Genomic DNA, 19369 nt, shown 5'->3' on the forward strand with positions numbered 1-19369 from the left:
AGTGGGAGGCATCACAATCCTAGACTTTAGCCTCTACTACAAAGCTGTAACCATCAAGACACCATGGTATTGGCAAAAAACAAAAAAACCAAAAAAACAAACAAAAAAAAACCCAAAACAACAACAAAAAACAGACACATAGACCAATGGAATAGAATAGAAACCCCAGAGTTAGACCCACAAAAGTGTGGCCAACTAATCTTTGACAAAGCAGGAAAGAACATCCAATGAAAAAAAGACAGTCTCTTTAGCAAATGGTGCTGGGAGCACTGGACAGCAACATGCAGAAGGATGAAACTAGACCACTTTCTCACACCATTCACAAAAATAAACTCAAAATGTGTGAAGGACCTGAATGTGAGACAGGAAACCATCAAAACCCTAGAGGAGAAAGCAGGAAAAAAACCTCTCTGACCTCAGCCACAGCAATTTCTTACTTGACACATCCCCAAAGGCAAAGGAATTAATAGCAAAAATGAACTATTGGGACCTCATGAAGATAAAAAGCTTCTGCATTGCAAAGGAAATAATCAACAAAACTAAAAGGCAACCAATGGAATGGGAAAAGATATTTGCAAATGACTTATCGGACAAAAGGCTAGTATCCAAAATCTATAAAGAGGTCACCAAATTCCACACCTGAAAAAGAAATAATCCAGTGTAGAAATGGGCAGAAAACATGAATAGACACTTCTCTAAAGACATCCAGATGGCCAACAGGCTCATGAAAAGATGCTCAACGTCACTCCTCATCAGGGAAATACAAGTCAAAACCACACTCAGATATCATCTCACACCAGTCAGAATGGCTAAAATGAACAAATCAGTAAACTATAGATGCTGGAGAGGATGTGGAGAAACGGGAACCCTCTTGCACTGTTGGTGGGAATGTAAACTGGTGCAGCCACTCTGAAAAACAGTGTGGAGGTTCCTCAAAAATTTAAAAATAGATCTATCTACCCTATGACCCAGCAATAGCACTGCTAGGAATTTCCCCAAGGGATACAGGAGTGCTGATGCATAGGGGCACTTGTACCCCAATGTTTTTAGCAGAACTTTCAACAATAGCCAAATTATGGAAAGAGCCTAAATGTCCATCAACTGATGAATGGATAAAGAAATTGTGGTTTATATACAAAATGGAATACTACGTGGCAATGAGAAAGAATGAATATGGCCTTTTTGTAGCAACGTGGATGGAACTGGAGAGTGTGATGCTAAGTGAAATAAGCCATACAGAGAAAGACAGATACCATATGTTTTCACTCTTATGTGGATCCTGAGAAACTTAACAGAAGACCATGGGGGAGGGGAAGGAAAAAAAAAGTTAGAGAGGGAGGAAGCCAAAACATAAGACACTCTTAAAAACTGAGAATAAACTGAGGGTTGATGGGGGTGGGAGGGAGGGGAGGGTGGGTGATGGGTATTGAGGAGGGCACCTTTTGGGATGAGCACTGGGTGTTGTATGGAAACCAGTTTGACAATAAATTTCATATTAAAAATAAAATATGTACTTAAAAATGAAAGAAAAAGAAAAAAATATTTAATGTAATCAACACCACACATCTTTGATGTTGCAAAACTGTGATAAGACTTTTACCATACATGGCCACAGTGTATTTTCTATAAAACATATTTCCAGATAATGGGAGATAAATCTCTTGAGGGATGATGGATAGAGTTTTAATTCCTATTTTTTGACTTTCTTTTATGCTTATAGAATTAGTAACAAAAATATTCTGGAAATTATTCTATATATAATTACTATTATATATCTCTGGGGAATGCCTTTTATAATAGCTGGTATAATTCTTGAAACAGACATTCAAATATTTGTTAAATGGAAGAAAGAATTCGTATACATGCACACACATCAGGTCGCATATTGACATTAGACTGTTCTACATAGATTTGTAAATATCTCAAAGATCATAGACCTCAAAAAGATACCAAAAATTACAGTATCCAAACTCTCAAAATTCTTCTAGTTTTATGAATTCATGCTTTACTAATTTGTCTATCTCTATATAAGACAGAGCATCTTCTGTCTACTGAGCAAGACATGAATTCCACTTTACTAGAAAGTTCAAAATTAGAATTTAATCATTTGAAAACTGCTCTTACAAAAAATGCCATGAATGATCCATGTAATTTTAATGCAGTGTTTCTATAGGGTACATTGGAATAATCTTTGAAGGTGTAGACAATAGTGTATCTGCAGAGACTATGGCAATGCCAAAGTGAGTTAATGTCTTGCACCTATTTGAAGTGATGCTTAGAACCAAGTTTCAGGCAAATAGCTTTACTGAAAGATTTACAGAAAATAAAATAACCTAAGAAAGAAACACAAAGACACATGTGACAGCATTTTGAGCCTTTGAAGAAACATCAGCCTACAGGAGGCCTCACGTATGAAGATACTTTTAAAAATAGTGAAGATATAGTAAATCTTTTAAGTAATGCAGCAGTGAAATAGAGAAGATTTCAAGATAGCCTAAATGCAATCTCCCCTTCCCAATAGAGAATAAGGTAACAGCAGCTCAGAAAAGGAAGGTCCTGGTGGTCAGTATGAGCAATTCTCCCTCTGCCTGGGCAATCCTGCAACTGAGTTAGGGAACTTTACGCTACTTCTCCCGCTTTAGCTGAAGGTATTGGCACTTATTCTATCCCGTTTTGCAGTAGGATAAATACTTGTATCCAGCATAGTAATTTCTGAGCCTAATAATTATTAACATTGAGTGATAACTTGAGAATATTACAATAAGAAATAACTATGTGGCAAACTCACCTCTTACACTGTTTTGGTGAGAAGACTTTCTGCAACTGTTACTAGAATTTTGCTTTCCAGCAACAAAGCTACTCTGTCAATATCTTCTCCAGTATCAGTTAGTAGAAGGTCCTTTTATTCTTTTGGCTCCATCAAAGCCTTATCCAGGGGAGATCCCTGCACGTGAAGCCTCTCCTACTTCCAGATCTCTTCTTAAACAATAGAGTTAGCCTAATGTGGAGCCCACCATTCAACCACACTGGGAAGTGAAGAGAAAGCTACTGAGGGACTACACGGCCCCTGTCACAACTCAGCAGGCAGAAGTTCCTGGAGCTGGGTGGGGGTGGAAACTGGTCATCTAGTGCACCTGTCTGCCAGGTAACTTTGAGTTAGGAGGGACTCAGGATATTTCACTGAGGAATATCATTCATTTCCACATAGCCAGGCTTCCACCTTGTCCTACTTCAACTACTGTCCTAAAAACCATCCCACAGTGCCAATAAATCTCTCCAGTACGCAGATATAAGCACTGGATATTCCTCAGGAATCTACTTTCACCAAAAGAAGACCCTTCAGAGGTAAGTTACATAAGATGCTGTAGAAGGCTGCAGAGGAGAAATCTCAGACTCACGAGACCTTCATTACAATTGCTGATAGCTTTGCAATAGAATATGAAGTTCTAATTAAACCTCTAGGAATAAAGGTTTTATTTAAATCGGCAAAGAACTCAAATTCCCAGAAGGACCATGAGACATCATATGTCTCTAGTTCTCCCTAAAGAGAAGGGGGGAAAATTCCCTGAAACTTCTGTCTCTGGAGGAGAGCAAAGATTTTATCTGGTTGACCTTGGAGGAAATTTCTAGAAAGAGGCAGGGCGCCTCCTAGCATCACACTCTTTATGCTCACAGACTTTATTCTATTGCAATCAGGAAAGATGCTTTGCATAATATCAATCCTTTAAATTTATTACAACTTGTTTTTGCTCTACAAAAATTTATATATGAATATTCATAAGATGATTATAATAACTTTTTTTCTAGCTTCCAAGGGAAAAAATTCTATCTTAGCTTGTTAGAGAAGATTGAAACAAGGGCTTATCTTTTTGCTTGACAATACAATCCATGTAACCACACAAATAGTTATCGTAGGAACGTCTATAATTAGTTTTTTAAACGTATTATTTAGGGAAACCTGGGTGTCTCCATTAGTTAGGTGTCCAACTTGGTTGGTTAGGTGTCTCTTGATTTCAGCTCGGGTCATGATTTCACAGTTCATGAGACTGAGCCCCGTCTTGAGCCCCATGTTATGCTCTGTGCTGGGCATGGAGCCTGCTTAAGATTCTTTCTCTCCCTCTCTCTGCCCCTCCCCCACTATCATGCACACATGTGTGCTCTTTCTCAAAATAAATAAATAAACATTAAAAAATGTATTATGTAATTTACCTATTCCTCGAAAAATAAAGTTTTGGGGATGCTTATTTGACAAAAATAATCTGGGCTATGTCTCTTTATAAAATCAGTTTCTAAAAATAAAAAAAAAATGAGAGTCATAAGCACATTCCCCAAATTTTGTGCTCAATACAGATTTAAACATCTGTGAACATCAGTTTAACATTTTTTGGTTATTATATGAAATGGTATAAATGAGAATTTTTTAAATAGTAATGCAATATATTCTGACAACCAAATATTTTAGTGCTAGAATCCCCAGAATCCTACAAATAGCTTTTATATTCATAAACATAAAAATCACCATGTCAAGTTTCTATCCATGTTCAAAATTACCTATCATCTGTGAACATCTTTCCCCATTATGAATTAAATAAATCTAAATATTGATTCTACTTAAAATACATGTATCTTAGTTTGAGTTCCTCCAGAAGCCACTTCCTCCAGAAGTGGTTTTTAGAAGATAATCCTCTACAAGTAGAGGTGGAAGAAAGGGGGAGAACCAAGTAAAGCCTGCCTATAAAGAGTAGGTGATCAAGCCGGCTAAAATTGTAGTAATTGGAGCTTGAACCTAATGGAAAAATCTTAGAGCCAGTGTAGCATATGCTTCTAAGTGTTAAGCTCTCTGGAGGTCAAGGAAAGTGAAGTTTCCTTGAAGCTGAGCTGATCGACTAAGTAGAATCAGCTATTGGTTGACAGTCTTAGGGTGGATGGACCAAGCATTAGGCTCTCTCTCCCTGCCCAATGACTAGAAAGTGCCTCTTGGGGCCAGGGAAAATGATCAGACAAAGAAATTCACATGCTGGCCTGTGAGGCCAGGCTTGTGTGCTCTGAAATAGAATAAAAACGTGTTACAGACAGGGTACCCCCAGCACCAGCTACAAAATCCATGCAAAAATTGTGTGATCAACATGCACCCCAATGTTTATAGCAGCACTATCAACAATGACCAAAGTAGGGAAAGAGCCCAAATGGCCATCGATGGATGAATGGATAAAGAAGATGTGGTATAGATATACAATGGAGTATTACTCGGCAATCAAAAAGAATGAAATCTTGCCATTTGCAACTATGTGGTGGAACTAGAGAGTATTATGCTAAGTGAAATTAGTCAGAGAAAGACAAATATCATATGACTTAACTCATATGAGGACTTTAAGATACAAAACAGATGAACATAAGGGAAGGGAAACAAAAATAATATAAAAAAAGGGAGGGGGACAAAACATGAGAGACTCAAATATGGAGAACAAACAGAGGGTTACTGGAGGGGGGGTGGGAGGGGAGATGGGCTAAAGGGCATTAAGGAATCTACTCCTGAAATCATTGTTGCACTATATGCTAACTAACTTGGATGTAAATTAAAAAAATATGTTAAAATTAAAAAAATCATGTGATCAATATTGAGTTCCACAAAGGGTTTCTCTGATTTCAGAGCCTATGAATATAAATTAACATTATTCAGTTTGTCTTTATTATGTGAATAAAATCATATAAATGAGGATTTTAAAAATTATAGTGTATCACATCACCTTTGAAATCTAAAATGTGATTGGACATCAGGCAGGGGAATAGGTATGATTTTCTGGTTCTAAATTGAAGGAGATAATTCTGAAAAAAAAAACCCTATATATTTAATGATTTTTAAAAATAAATATAGTAGCATGGATATTTAACCATAGTTAAGTAAAACTACAATTTAAAATTTTCATTTCAAAAGTTGGTTTTACCACAAGAGACTCTTAAAACTGAGAATAAACTGAGGGTTGATGGGGGGTGAGAGGGAGGGGAAAGTGGGTGATGGGCATTGAGGAGGGCACTTGTTGGGATGAGCACTGGGTGTTACATGGAAACCAATTTGACAATAAATTTCATATTAAAAAAAAAAAAGAAAAAGAAAAAAAAGAGTTGGTTTTACGTATACCCAACCTACTAACCCCCATTATATATCTCACACCTAAAGAATTTTATAAAACTCTGTTGGCAAAAAAATAAATAAATAAAAAATAAAAATAAAAAAATAAAACTCTGTTGATATTACATTTAATTTTGGGGATGGATACTATCTAATTTTAGCTCCTGTAATTCACCATAAATGAGAAAAATATTTCTATGTCTTCAGTATAGGTTGAGAAGGATGTGGAAAATCTACATAAAAGAATTAAAGTTTCCAGTTCATTTGCCATGTGAAAAGTGTTCAACAGATTGTCAACAATTAGGAAGGCACATTTAGGATGGTGTATAGATTATATATAATGTTCATGCAGTTCATTTTCAGGGGACAAGAAGGAAAGAAGACAGTCACCCTTCAAAACCTGAAACTGCAGAAAAGTCTAATTTTTGTAGCACTGGGGTAACACACTACATTGGGGTAACACAAATACACTGATTTCAGATAAGCGCCCTGAATAAAATATCAAATGGCAAATACAATCTATTACAGGCACTGATTTACAATTAACTTCTTATAGTGACAACCTTCTGTGTTGTATACCAGGGAGGAGAGGTGAGAGGTTTTTCTATTTAATGATAGCTCATGAGTCCCTCAAGCAATATTGAGTCAGCTCACCAGTAAAAATGATTCTAAGGCTTTCATCTAATTTCAGTGCATATCTTTAACATCCAAAGTTTAGGTAATAATGTTACAATTAATGTCATTAAACCTTTAAACATGATTAATCTCAACCCAACCATTAAAAGCCTCTATGGTAGCCTGCTGCTTTAATTGTTAGTTCTGGTCTGCCCTTGTATCCTGAGTTGGGACTGCTTGGGGCCTTAGCTACTTAGTTTAATGTGGAATCTTTTCTACACAAATTCCTAAATTTATACATAAGTCAAAATTACAGCTTTTTTTCCTCTTACTAATAGTACCCTGACAACATTTGCCTGATTCTTTGGCTTTCAGAGCATACTTAGACTCTGAGATGGCCATCCGTCTTCACTGTCTCTCTCCAATGCTCCCAATGATCTGGTATTAGCTTCTAAATCCAGCTCTCAAAAAAATTCAATCTCTCCAAAATTTATTCTGCATTTCAGGCATGCTGTCATCATAGATTAAAAGAATACATTTATCACAGTGTATATTATATAAGATTTTACTTTACAGGAGATTCAATTCACGTATTTAAATTTCTACATAATTTTAATACATATTTGGAATTTTTATTTGGGAAAAAAATAAATAGCATCAATTATGATACTATAAAACCATCATTGGAGGGCTTTGTCTTTAATATTCCTACAACTTGTCCCACCCTCCCTCGTGTCTACAGAGAAGTAATCATTCCCTGACTTGTCTTAGAAGTGAAACCCTTTGGTTCTAATTCTCACACCACTTTGGTGGACTCTGATGGCTTATAAGCTCAGGTAGGTGCTACCTAGAATGGCATTCTAGTAATTTCCTGTTAGCAGATCATCAATTCTCTCCTTCTACATAGAAAAAGTAGGGTTAACATCGATATGAAAACCCTTTAAGCCTAATAAGTAGTGACTTGAATCTCACGTGTAAGAATATTGAAGATACAGACAAAAATAAATTATTGCAGTTTAGAGGAAGGTGTTAGAAATTCTGTGCCTCATCACATTCCAAGCTCTGACAGGACTCTCTTGATTTTCTTTTGAGTTCTGTAAAATTTTTAAAAATACATTTTCATTTGTTATACTATTTTTTTAAAGTGCCTTAAAATAAATGCAAAAAGCATAAAAAACAAAAATATTCCCTGAAGATGTTGCCAAGTACAAACACATGTGAAATAGAGAAATTGTTCCCATAGTAAGGACTTTTTACCATATTTTCCCCAGCTAGAACTTTCCCCCCACGTGTAGTAAGTGATGACGGTAGTCACATTATCTAGGATCTGACAAAGGGTTTCCCTAGGATGAGGACCATCAAATCAAAAAAGAAGCTATTCTGTCCCCTGCACCAGCTTCAGTCCTGCTAGAAGAAATAATTATGGAATCTTTATCTAATAGCTATGGGATTTCTTCCTGCTACTTATTAACATCTCCCTCCTGGGCAGCAAAGAAAAGGACTCTAACGTTCCTCACTTCTCTGGCTGGAGATATTCCTAGGATACAGTAGGAACACATGGTTCTCAGCAGAGGAGGAAATGAAATATAGTTCAAAGACAAATGACATAACACCTCTGAGTTCACCATCATTTGTGATGTGAGACAAGAGGATTAGATGGTCTTATGTCCTTTTCAGTTGATACCTTGAGCCACGAACAGCTGGTGCCACCAGCCCCTCCCACAAATGGCCAGAGGGGAATGAAGAGACGTCAGACACCTATCATCATGGGGAGCAAACGGATACTGCTCGGAGTCTCCCAAAATACTGAGGAAAAATGCATCTTCACAAAAGTGGCCTTTTATCCTTCCCAAACCTATCAGGTTTTATCAGTTCCTGCCAGTTGGCTGCTCTGCTCTTCTGTAAACTATTAACCAATGGATAAATGATGACTTAGACAAACAGAAGTACTATTTCCTGCATTTTCTCAAGTGGGGCTTTCATGTACAGGAACACGCACAGAGATGGGAAAAGGTTGGAGCTGTGTCACCCACTCCTTGAAGCAGTTTTGGGGAAATGAGGAGTTCCAGATCCTCTTTCTTCCCTGATCACTGGACAGGATTCAGGGTGTTCAGGAGGCTTCTAGATGTGAGGGCTTTATACTCTGATCACTTAGAACCAACCTATTCCCCAGAGATGTATCTATGGAATCCAGAGAACAAATTACAAAGCATCTTCCCAACATTCTAGGTCTTCCCTACAGTTAGAGTAAAAACCTGCCCCTCACCTCTTGCCTCTCCAGCTTTATTCTCCGTGTGTGTGTGTGTTTGTGTGTGTGTGTGTACCTGGATGCATCCACTTATGCAGAGAAGGACTCAGGAAGAAGGATGGGTATCTGTGCTAAAGAGAATCTTGGTATAAAAATTTAATAGGTAAGTCATACTTTATTATGTCACCTAGTACAATCCCCAAGGATATGAATGTATTGTGTACTTGATCTTGAAATTTCCTGTCTCCATGTTCTACTTTTGGAAAGTTCATGATGAATGTAAATCCCATGGTGCTTATTAAGGCAGTCTCAAAGGACTCTATTTTCTTTAGGGAATGAACAATCTTTGTCTGCTGAAAAGTGTTAATGTGAGATAATTACCAGGAATATCTACTGCAAATATTAATTTTTATGGAGAAACTCAGGGAGATTGAATCCCAGTCCTTCGGTGCTTTCCTGTCTTTTTTGATTTCAAGCTACTGCCCAAACTTGGTCCCATTTCTTCTCTCTCTCTTTTTTTAAGTTTATTTATTTATTTAGAGAGTGAAAGAGAGAACATGAATGGGGGCAGGGCGAAGAGGGAGAGAGAGAATCCTAAGCAGGCTCCATGCGGACAGTGCAGAGCCCAATGCAGGGTTCCATCCCATGAACCGTGAGATCATGACCTGAGCTGAAATCAAGAGTCAGACACCTAACCAACTGAGCCACCCAGGCTCAGGACCCCATTTTGTCCTATTTCTACAACATTTCTCCCCCAAATATACATCCTACATTACAGGGGCTATTGTGCCCTAAGCATTTAGATGTAAATTAAGATGATAAATGGCTTCGCTAGCACCCACACAACTAAGGGAAACACATAGCCATAATGACTCAGATCTCCTTAAATTCATGAGCAATCACATCAGTTTGTCCTGGATGCTACCACAGCTCATCCTGTTTCCTGTTTCCCTAATCTCCTCTCCTCGCCAGGTGATTTTCCCCCCATATTTTCTCTCTTTAAGCCTCCCATGAGTCCTCCCACCCACAGTCCCTGCTACTGACTGACAGTGACTGAGGACACAGAAGAATCAAACAGGAACTTGCACAACCCTAACTAACACATTGATGGAGTTCCTGGACCTGCACTTATTCCCAGCTCCTCGGCTGTTACTGCGAAGTCACTGGGTTGTCTGTCATGAAGGACAGTCTGCCACTTACGCCAGGAATCCAGCCCTCCCACCTACTCAAGAACTGTTCTCCTGCCATTTGTCTCAAATGCCTTTGCTCCTATTCCTTTAAACATATCTAGTCAAATGTGAGACCGTTTTACTCACCAATTATCTGGACTTTGCTAAACCCAACGACCAGTTCTCTATCCTTATCTGACTTGACCTGCCAGCAGCATTTAACACAGTCCATTGTTCCCTCTTTGAAACACTCCTTTCTCTTGACTATCATGATATTCTGCACCACCACCATGAGTGGTCCTTCTTGGAAGTCAAGTTGTCTAATTTGTCTTCTGTGACATTACACAGTCCTTGGTTGGCCATAACAGGTAAGCAAGCAGTATAGGGCCCCTCAAAGGTGGAAAGACTGTTCACAGTTAGAGGGGGTGATATTTTCTATGGCCAGCAACTTCCTGAAACAAGTGGGTCAATAAGGGGCTGTTCTGGTGGTCATAACGGTCCTCATGGGGTTGCTGGCTGCCATGGCCAGCAGTACATCACTGGTAGAGGGGCTACTCCAGTGTGGAAAATGATATGAATGAAGTTCTCTGGTGAGGATGAGCAGCCGATGGTCTTGACATTTAAACAGCGAGAAGACCACTGTGGTGAAAGAAATCATGAGAAATGAAACTTATGCTTCCAGAAGATGAGTTTTGAGTGTCTAGAATCAGAAAATGGATTTGGTAAAAGACAACCTGGGATATCATTTACAGGCTTTTGAAAACAGGAGTGAAGAAAGAACAGGAATTTAAAGAAGGTTCTGAGAGCACCTCATTAAGATAAAGGGACCAAGTGGCTTATAAGGGAGTCATGACTAAGCACAGGGATGTTACTTCGAAAATAATTCTGGCCTTGATGATCCATCTGTTCTTTGTGGGAAAGAAAAACACACTTGTATTTAGGCATTGGAGGAAAACACACAATTTCTGAATACCAGAGGCCAGTAGAAAAGTCTGCCCAATCTAATTAGTTGTAAATATAAAGCCAACTCTCTGAATGAAGAGCTTTTACAGGTTAAGAAAAATGCTTTAGCATTACATGCTAAAGAGCCCATTTTCTAGAAAATTTTCTGTGCCTCTTTGAGTCCACTAATTTAAAAGCAGCTAAATAGGACAAAGTCTTTAGAAAAGAAATCACTTCTTTTACTACTACAGCCATAAGGTTTATTCAGTATGTGGGTCATTGAGTTTCATTTTCTTAAGTCCACAAATAAGCAGAGATTTATTTAAAAAATTTTTTTTTCAACGTTTATTTATTTTTGGGACAGAGAGAGACAGAGCATGAACGGGGGAGGGGCAGGGAGAGAGGGAGACACAGAATCGGAAACAGGCTCCAGGCTCTGAGCCATCAGCCCAGAGCCTGACGCGGGGCTCGAACTCACGGACCGCGAGATTGTGACCTGGCTGAAGTCGGACGCTTAACCAACTGCGCCACCCAGGCACCCCAGATAAGCAGAGATTTAAACCAACTACTTCAAATTTCTGTTCTAGTCACCATGTAAAAGGCATAAGTGATCAACATTACCATCAATGCATTCTGTTCCCCTCCACAAGAAATTCAAACAACCACTCTCTTAGTAAAGTTAAAAACCAAAATCCTCATCTTATGTGAAATACCCACCTTCTCTAGAGGGCATCCTCCAAGTGCTGATGACTCTGAGCCCCCAACGACAGTCTCCTAATTACAACAAAGCCATACTTAGGGTGGCCCCTTGAATAGCATAAGTTCCACCCTATAAAAAAGGAAGATATTGGAGGTGAGTTTCAAGCACTTACCTTCATTCTCTCCCTCACCCCACTGCAGAGTCAGAGCTGGGCTGGAAATGCAGCCAACGTGGGACAGCTGAGGTTTTCTGTCGTTACTCTACTCAAGAGATCATGATTCAGGCCACTGGTGACTTTGGACACTGGATGTTTCTCAGGGAAGTTTCCTGATCTGTGATGGCGGCTCCTTTTCTCGAAAGCTCTCACACTCACTCCCCAGTCTTGTCTCTCCCTCTGCACGCAGCACCCTCATGCAGCTTCCCTGCCCCTAAACCAGTACCCTAAACTGTCCCTAAACTCACTGCCCTAATCAAAGGAGCTCAGCCCTCAAAGAGATGTAGCTGGCTCTTTGATTGAAACAGGGCTGTTTTCCGCCCGTAGAGGCCCACTCGGATCACCTGGAGACCTCAGCAGTTCTGAGACCACAACCTCCAGATCCTGATGATGTGGGTCCAAAGCTGGGTCCTGGCCTTGTGGTTTGTAAAAGCTCCCCATGTGGGGTTTATGACCACCAGCTGAGGTTGGGAACCCAGATAAAAACAACTCCAACGTGTTAATAGATGTTGCAGGTATTGTGTTGGAGAACGAGGTGTATTTGTAAAATTAAATTTGTTTCCCGAATAACCTGTAACCACGAGAAACTTTGGGAGGATAGTTTTGGATATATTCCACCTCCAGGAATTAAGCAAAGGGGAGAAGGGATGCTTATCACAGGCAGACTGTACTCCTTTCCCTCCCCCTGCGTCTATGGAGCAGGGCTGTGGGGAGGTGTGGCAGGGGGGCTGGGTGTTGGGGAACACCAGTGGGAATTTGGGGCCACGCATAGATCTCTCAGTCTCCTCACTCCTTCCCCTGGAGAAAAGTGCTGCAGCTCAAAAACGTCAAGCGCCTCGACCTTTTCCTGAGAGTCATGAAGAACACTCAACCAATCCTTTTCTCCAGTTTAAATGGATCCAATCCAACCCGCACAAAAGCACCAGTTGGTGGAGATTCAGAAGTGGCTTCTCAGGGTGAGAACCTGATTCTCCCAGGGAATTTCCCACTGAAATACTCCAGGAAAAGTCCTCTTTATCCTCCCCAACATCCCTTTAACATTATATACTCAGCATCCTCCCCTCCAATGGGATTGTCTTTCAACTTCATGGGTTGGGATTATCAGTCTGAGTCCACTCCCTCTCCCGGAGGGGTGGGGAGAGCTTTAGGGTTTGGAGATGGAAAGAAAAGTTGTGCCTGGGTTGAAGGTCATGCTGAAAAAATTTTCCATTGAGATTGTTTATCTCATGTGTGATTCCTGGATGGCCACCGTCTGCTCCACCGGGTAACTTAGTAGCAATGCAGATTCTCAGACCTCACTGACATTCACAGAATCAGAAACTCCAGGAGTGGCTCCCGGCAATCAGGGTTTTAACAAACCCTGCAGGTGATTCTGGTGCAAGCTAAGATGTGAGAACCACAGGCTGTCTCAAGTTTTCTCTGGGTTTCTCCATTCCAAAGGAAGGAGAGGGAAGACGGGAGACGGGAGATAGGAGGAAAGAGAGGGAAAGTGATTTTGACCTCACCTGGAGGTTCTATTTCAAACAAGCTGCTTAAAGAGAGGTTGCTGAGTAAACCAAACTCAGTGATGCCTCCTGCTGGTAAAAACATTCTGTAGGAAAAAAAAAAAAAAGCAGATACAGTATGAAAATGTCTGGTTAAAGATCACAAAATGAATTAAACATGTAGGCAAGTCCCCAAACTGACAGTCAGCTGAGTCGTAACCCCACATTCCCAGAAAGGCTCTTGAAATACCATGAAAGTCAGTTAGAAAACTGTTCAGAGGCTTATCAGGGTCTCTAATGACTTTTCAGGAGGGGTTGTGAATTGCATCTTGCAAAAGTGTTCTGTCTCACAACAGATTTGGGACCACTGTTTTCTCAGCTTCTAATCTCATCTCTTCTCACTAATAAACTTTATGCATTAAAGGAGAAAGGTAATAGGAGATATAGTTTTCTATCCTTGGATTCTAATCCCGACCACAATACCAAGCCCATGGTAGATGTGTTTATTCTGTCATTTATCAATCACTTACACAGTTCCTGCTATGTATTATGCCTGCCCCATGCATCTACAAAAACTAACTCAGTCTACGTGATTACTCAGTGAGGTAGGTACAATTATTATCTCCATTTTGCACATGATAGAACAGAGACGGGTTAAATAACTAGCCCGGGGTCAACAGCTGGTAAGTGGATTTGAACTCAGGAAGGCTGCCTCTAGAGACCATGTCCTAGAGGTCACAGTCACTAACTGATCACTAAGTGGTCACTGTCTGGTGGTCACTAACTGATATGGTCACTGGTCACTAACTGGTCACTAACTGATCTGCTGTCCTTCTGCTTGATTCTCCAGCTGTCAGGTGGGGCCTTGTCAGGGGTCAGATGACATAGTTAACTTTCAAGAAGCTGAACTCCGGAGAGCCCCAGTGGGAAGGAATAAACAGTTCAGGTCATCGAAGCTAGGTCATTTCCTTGTACTGTACCGTGTGCTCACTGCCCACGCGGCCACTTGTCCATCGGCAGGACAGCCGGCAGTCCCTGGCTGAGCCTCTCCACCGGATCGGAGATGGGCGTGAATCTGCGATTCGCCGTGGTTATTCCAGAAGGTGCCAGAGGAAGGGACCCAGAGGCCTGGCCACGTCCGTGCGGCCATCAGCTTGTTGGTGCTCTCCATTATTCCCAAGACAACAAGGGAACAGCACAGCACAGAAGACATTATGCCCTGATGTGTTAGAGCTCCTGCCGTTTTCTCGAGGCTTTAAAGGGAATCACCGTCTCAGGCAGTACGAGCAGGGAAGGGTCCACGGGGAGGCCGGGGAACCAGAGAGCCCTGGAGGCTAACGGAGAATAGCGAGCAGGTGTGCTGGCGACAACCAGCGAGCAGGAGGCTGCTGCCGACCGCGCCCTTTCGTCACGTCGAGAGGCCCCGTGGCGGGACCCTGCTGTTCCAGGCAGAGCTCGAGGGGGAAGGGCCTCACGTCGGGGCAGCGGGACACCACAGGGCTCCGCGAACACCGTGCCCGCGGCTGGGACCAGCCCTGAGTCTCCACGCTTGACCGGGAGGGGGCGGCCTCCGGATGCCGCGTCCCTGAGCGTGTCCTTTTCTCAGGGTGTCTCCCGTCGAGCGCTGCGCCGAACCCCGGCCCGCTGGCAGGCCTTGACCTTCTGGGGCGGAAGGACCCTTTCTTGTCACCGGGGGGCCCTGGCTTTCGGGTTCTTGCCCCAGCCGCGCAGGACGTAGGGGAGACGGCGTTGGTCCCCGTCGCCCTGGCTCGACCCTGGCGCCGGTGTCCGCTCTCTTAACCTCACGCATCTCTGAGTTCTTGACCTCCGGCTGACCCCCGGGGCTATTTATGGCTTTCCTGTGGGGCTGGGGCCGTGTCCGGGTGCGTGTGCCTTCCCTCCCCCGAGCCTTTCTTGTAAGAGGAGTCAGGCCGTGGGGCCCTGCTCGTCCCCAATGTGACTCTGCAGAAACCTATTCGCTTTCGAAGACCCTCCTCTGATCACCAGAGGCTGCAGCAGCCGCTCTCTTCCTCTGATAGAAGATTCTATAAGCTTTCTTATAAGGCGGCTTGCACTACAGGAATCACACACACACACACACACCCCAAAACATGGGTCTGACACCTCCGAAGTATTACAGGGACAGACAGGACAAACTCTACTCTAAGTTATACCCTACAAATAATTTTGAACCAGATAATACTTTAGTGTGGATAATTGTTAGTTTTTTTAAAAATTTTTAATGTTTAGTTTTGAGAGAGAGACAGAGAATGCAAACAGGGGAGGGGCAGAGAGAGAGAGGGAGACACAGAATCTGAAGCAGGTTCGAGGCTCTGAGCTGTCAGCACAGAGCCCAATGCAGGCCAAATCCACGGACTGAGAGATTATGATCTGAGCCCACTGAGCCACCCAGGTGCCCCTACTTTCTTTTTAAAATGTTTATTTTTGAGAGACAGAGAGAGTGTGTGTAAACAGGGAAAGGGCAGAGAGAGAGGGAGACACAGAATCTGAAACAGGCTCCAGGCTTTGAACTGTCAGCACAGAGCCCAATGTGGGGCTCGAACACACAAACCATGAGATCATGGCCTGAGCCGAAATCGGATGCTTAACTGACTGAGCCACCCAGGCACCCCAACCAGATGGTGGTTTAGAAACACAGTTTTTTACTGTCTTAAGAATTGTCAACAACTTTATGTCTGTTTTTCCATTCATCGTGTATAAGAAATAAGACAATGGAGAAATGCTTTAAACTTTTACTTAAAAGTGCATCATGTTTAATATGACAACCATATGACTTTTCCTATTTGGATTCACTTGAATAACTTGATAGTTTATAAGGCTTGCTAATCATCCTGAATATAATTAAGCCTGCCGTCTTAGAATCTGAGTTATTGACTTGGGGCAATAGTTAAGCCAACTTTTAATTCTCGTTGGAAATACTGCATTAAAATGCTGTAGTTTTCTCTAGAACTGCCTTCATTTCATGTTTCAGCAAAGACTTAGTTATTCTTTGAAGAATTTCTAACTCTAAAAATGGTGGCAATTTTTATCCCAAAATAATATAATTATCTTGCTCAGAAAAGGGAAGAAGCATAGAATTGTCTTTATTTTTACGGTTACAATCATGTATTGGCAGCATATATGAAAAATTTAGACATAAAATTATGATAATTATGATGGAAAAAACTGGCAACAAAGAGGAAGTATGTATAATAACACTTTGCTTAATTGAATTCTATTTATGTATTTATTTAGGCATATTAAACGTCCACAGCAGCAATATGGACTTCACCTTTTTGGTTGTCTTTTTCAGTATATTTCTTGCAGTGTTGAATACTATATATTATATGCTTTGAGAACTATATATATATATATATAATTGTTACCATATATTTTTAAAATGTATGCTTAATTTTGTAGTTATTCTAGAATCGTATAACTTAAAAAAATTTTTTTTAATGTTTATCTTTGAGAGAGAGAGAGAGGGAGAGAAACAAAGGGTGAGTGGGGGAGGAGCAGAGAGAGAGGGAGATGCAGAATCTGAAGCACGTTCTGTGCTCTGAGCTGTCAGCACAGAGCCTGATGCTGTGCTCGAACTCATGAGCCCTGAGATTGTGACCTGAACTGAAGTTAGACACTCAGCTAACTGAGCCACCCAGGAACCCCTGGAATTTTATAATCTTTTTTTTTAATGTTTATTTATTTTTTGAGAGGGAGAGACACAAAGTGTGAGCAGGGAAGGGGAAGAGAGAGAGGGAGACACAGAATCCAAAGCAGGCTCCAGGCTCTGAGCTGTCAGCACAGAACCCGACTTGGGCCTCCAATACATGAGCTGTAAGATCATGACCTGAGCTGAAGTCAGATGCTTAGCTGACTGAGCCACCCAGGCACCCCAGAATTTTATAAATCTTGATTTTAATAAATTTTTCATGACTTGCAAAAAATTCAAAATACTTAATGTCTTGATATATTTTAAAATAAAACCAATCTTCACAGCAAAGGAAACCATCAGCAGAATGAAAAGACAACCTATTAAGTGGGAAAAAATATTTGGAAATCATATATCTGATACGTGTTAATATCCAAAATATATAAAGAACTCATACAACTCAATGGTAATAAAACAATCAGTTTTAACAATGGGCAGAGGATCTGAATGGACATTTTTCAAAGAAGACATGCATTTGGCCAACAGGTACATGAAAAAGTGCTCAACATCATTCATCATCATCAAAAACACATTGAGATATCACCTCACATCTGTTAGAATGGCTATCATCAAACAGACAAGGATTACATGTGTTGGTGAGGATGCAGAGAGAAGGGAACACTTGTGCTCTGTTGGTGGGAATGTAAATTGGTGCAGCCACTGTGGAAGACAGTTATGGAAGTTCCTCAAAAAATTCAAAAATAGAACTACCATTTGATTCAGCCATTTCATTCCTGGGTATTCATCCAAAGGAAATGAAATCACCCAAAAAGATATCTGCACCCCCATATTCATTGCAGCAGTATTCACAACAGCCAAGACATGGAAACAACCTAAATGTCCATTGATGGAACAATGGATTTAAAAATGTGGTCAATGAAATACTATTCAGACATAAAAAAGAAGGAAACCTTGCCATTTGTGACAACCTGGATGGATCTTGAGGGCATTATGCTAGTGAAATAAGCCAGATAGGGAAAGACAAATACCATATGATCTCACTTATATGGGGAGCTGGGAAGGGAAGAAGAGAGGAAGGAAAGGGAAGAGGAAAGGAAGGGAAGTAAGACAAAACTAGCTCATAGATACAGAGAACGACTGGTGATTGCCAGAGGCCAGGGTGTGGGGAATAGGTGAAATGGGTGAAGAGGGTCAAGAGATACAAACTTCCAGTTATAAAATAAAGAAAATGTGGGGATGTATGCAGAGCAAAGTAACTAGAGTTATGAATACTGTATTACATATTTGAAAGTTGCTCTTAAAAGAGTACACCTTAAAAGTTGTCATTACATGAAAAAAAAACTGTAACTATGTATAGTGACCAATTTAGCTAGACTTACTGTGGTGATCATTTTGCAATATCTGCAAATATTGAATCATTTAAAAAAAAGCAGCTCTTATTTATTTTATCAACATTAGCATCATGAAGACAGTTGTTCAAATCTTGTAAATCCAGAGAAACTTCTGCCGCCGTGAAAGAAAGATGATGTTAGGTATGTCATAGCTATCTCCTGATATTTGGTGCGACCCCAAACCATCTTCTGACAAGTTGGTTCAATAATTATGAAAAATATTGGTGGGAACAATTTCAAGAACTTCAACAGGTGATTCAATCTTCTCTTATTAGAAATTGTTTTTAAAAAAGAAATCATTATAACCCAAGAATAAACATAATGTTTGAGCAACACTCAAAACCCTTACCTCTAGAACCATTTACACATTTACTGATGAATTTCCTTTATTGAACCAAATCCGAAGCATTAAATATATTTTAGGATTTTTTTTTACATAGTTTCTCGTTGGATAAACTCTTCCCTTAACATTTTCCCCTTTACTCCTAAATTATTCCATCAAGGAATTTAGCATTTCTCTAAACTCTTCCTTCATCAGACTCACAATTGGTGAGTCAGAGTCCTATCACTCCGCAATGTTTTCTGTATTGGAATCTCAGATCTGTGGAAGTTCTTTCTTATGGCATTAATTTTCTGTACTGTGTCCAGCTACCACAAGGTGATAAAAAGTCACATATGTCTAAATACATCAGCCAGAGTCATGCAATGATGTCGGGTTTACATTTAAATTTTTCTCCATACGTGAATATTCCTGGCTTAAAAAGATAAAGAAATTTAATGTTTTTCCAAAGAAAGACTAAATAGTC

Source organism: Acinonyx jubatus, chromosome A2 (assembly GCF_027475565.1).
Source record: "Acinonyx jubatus isolate Ajub_Pintada_27869175 chromosome A2, VMU_Ajub_asm_v1.0, whole genome shotgun sequence".
Lineage (NCBI taxonomy): Eukaryota > Metazoa > Chordata > Mammalia > Carnivora > Felidae > Acinonyx > Acinonyx jubatus.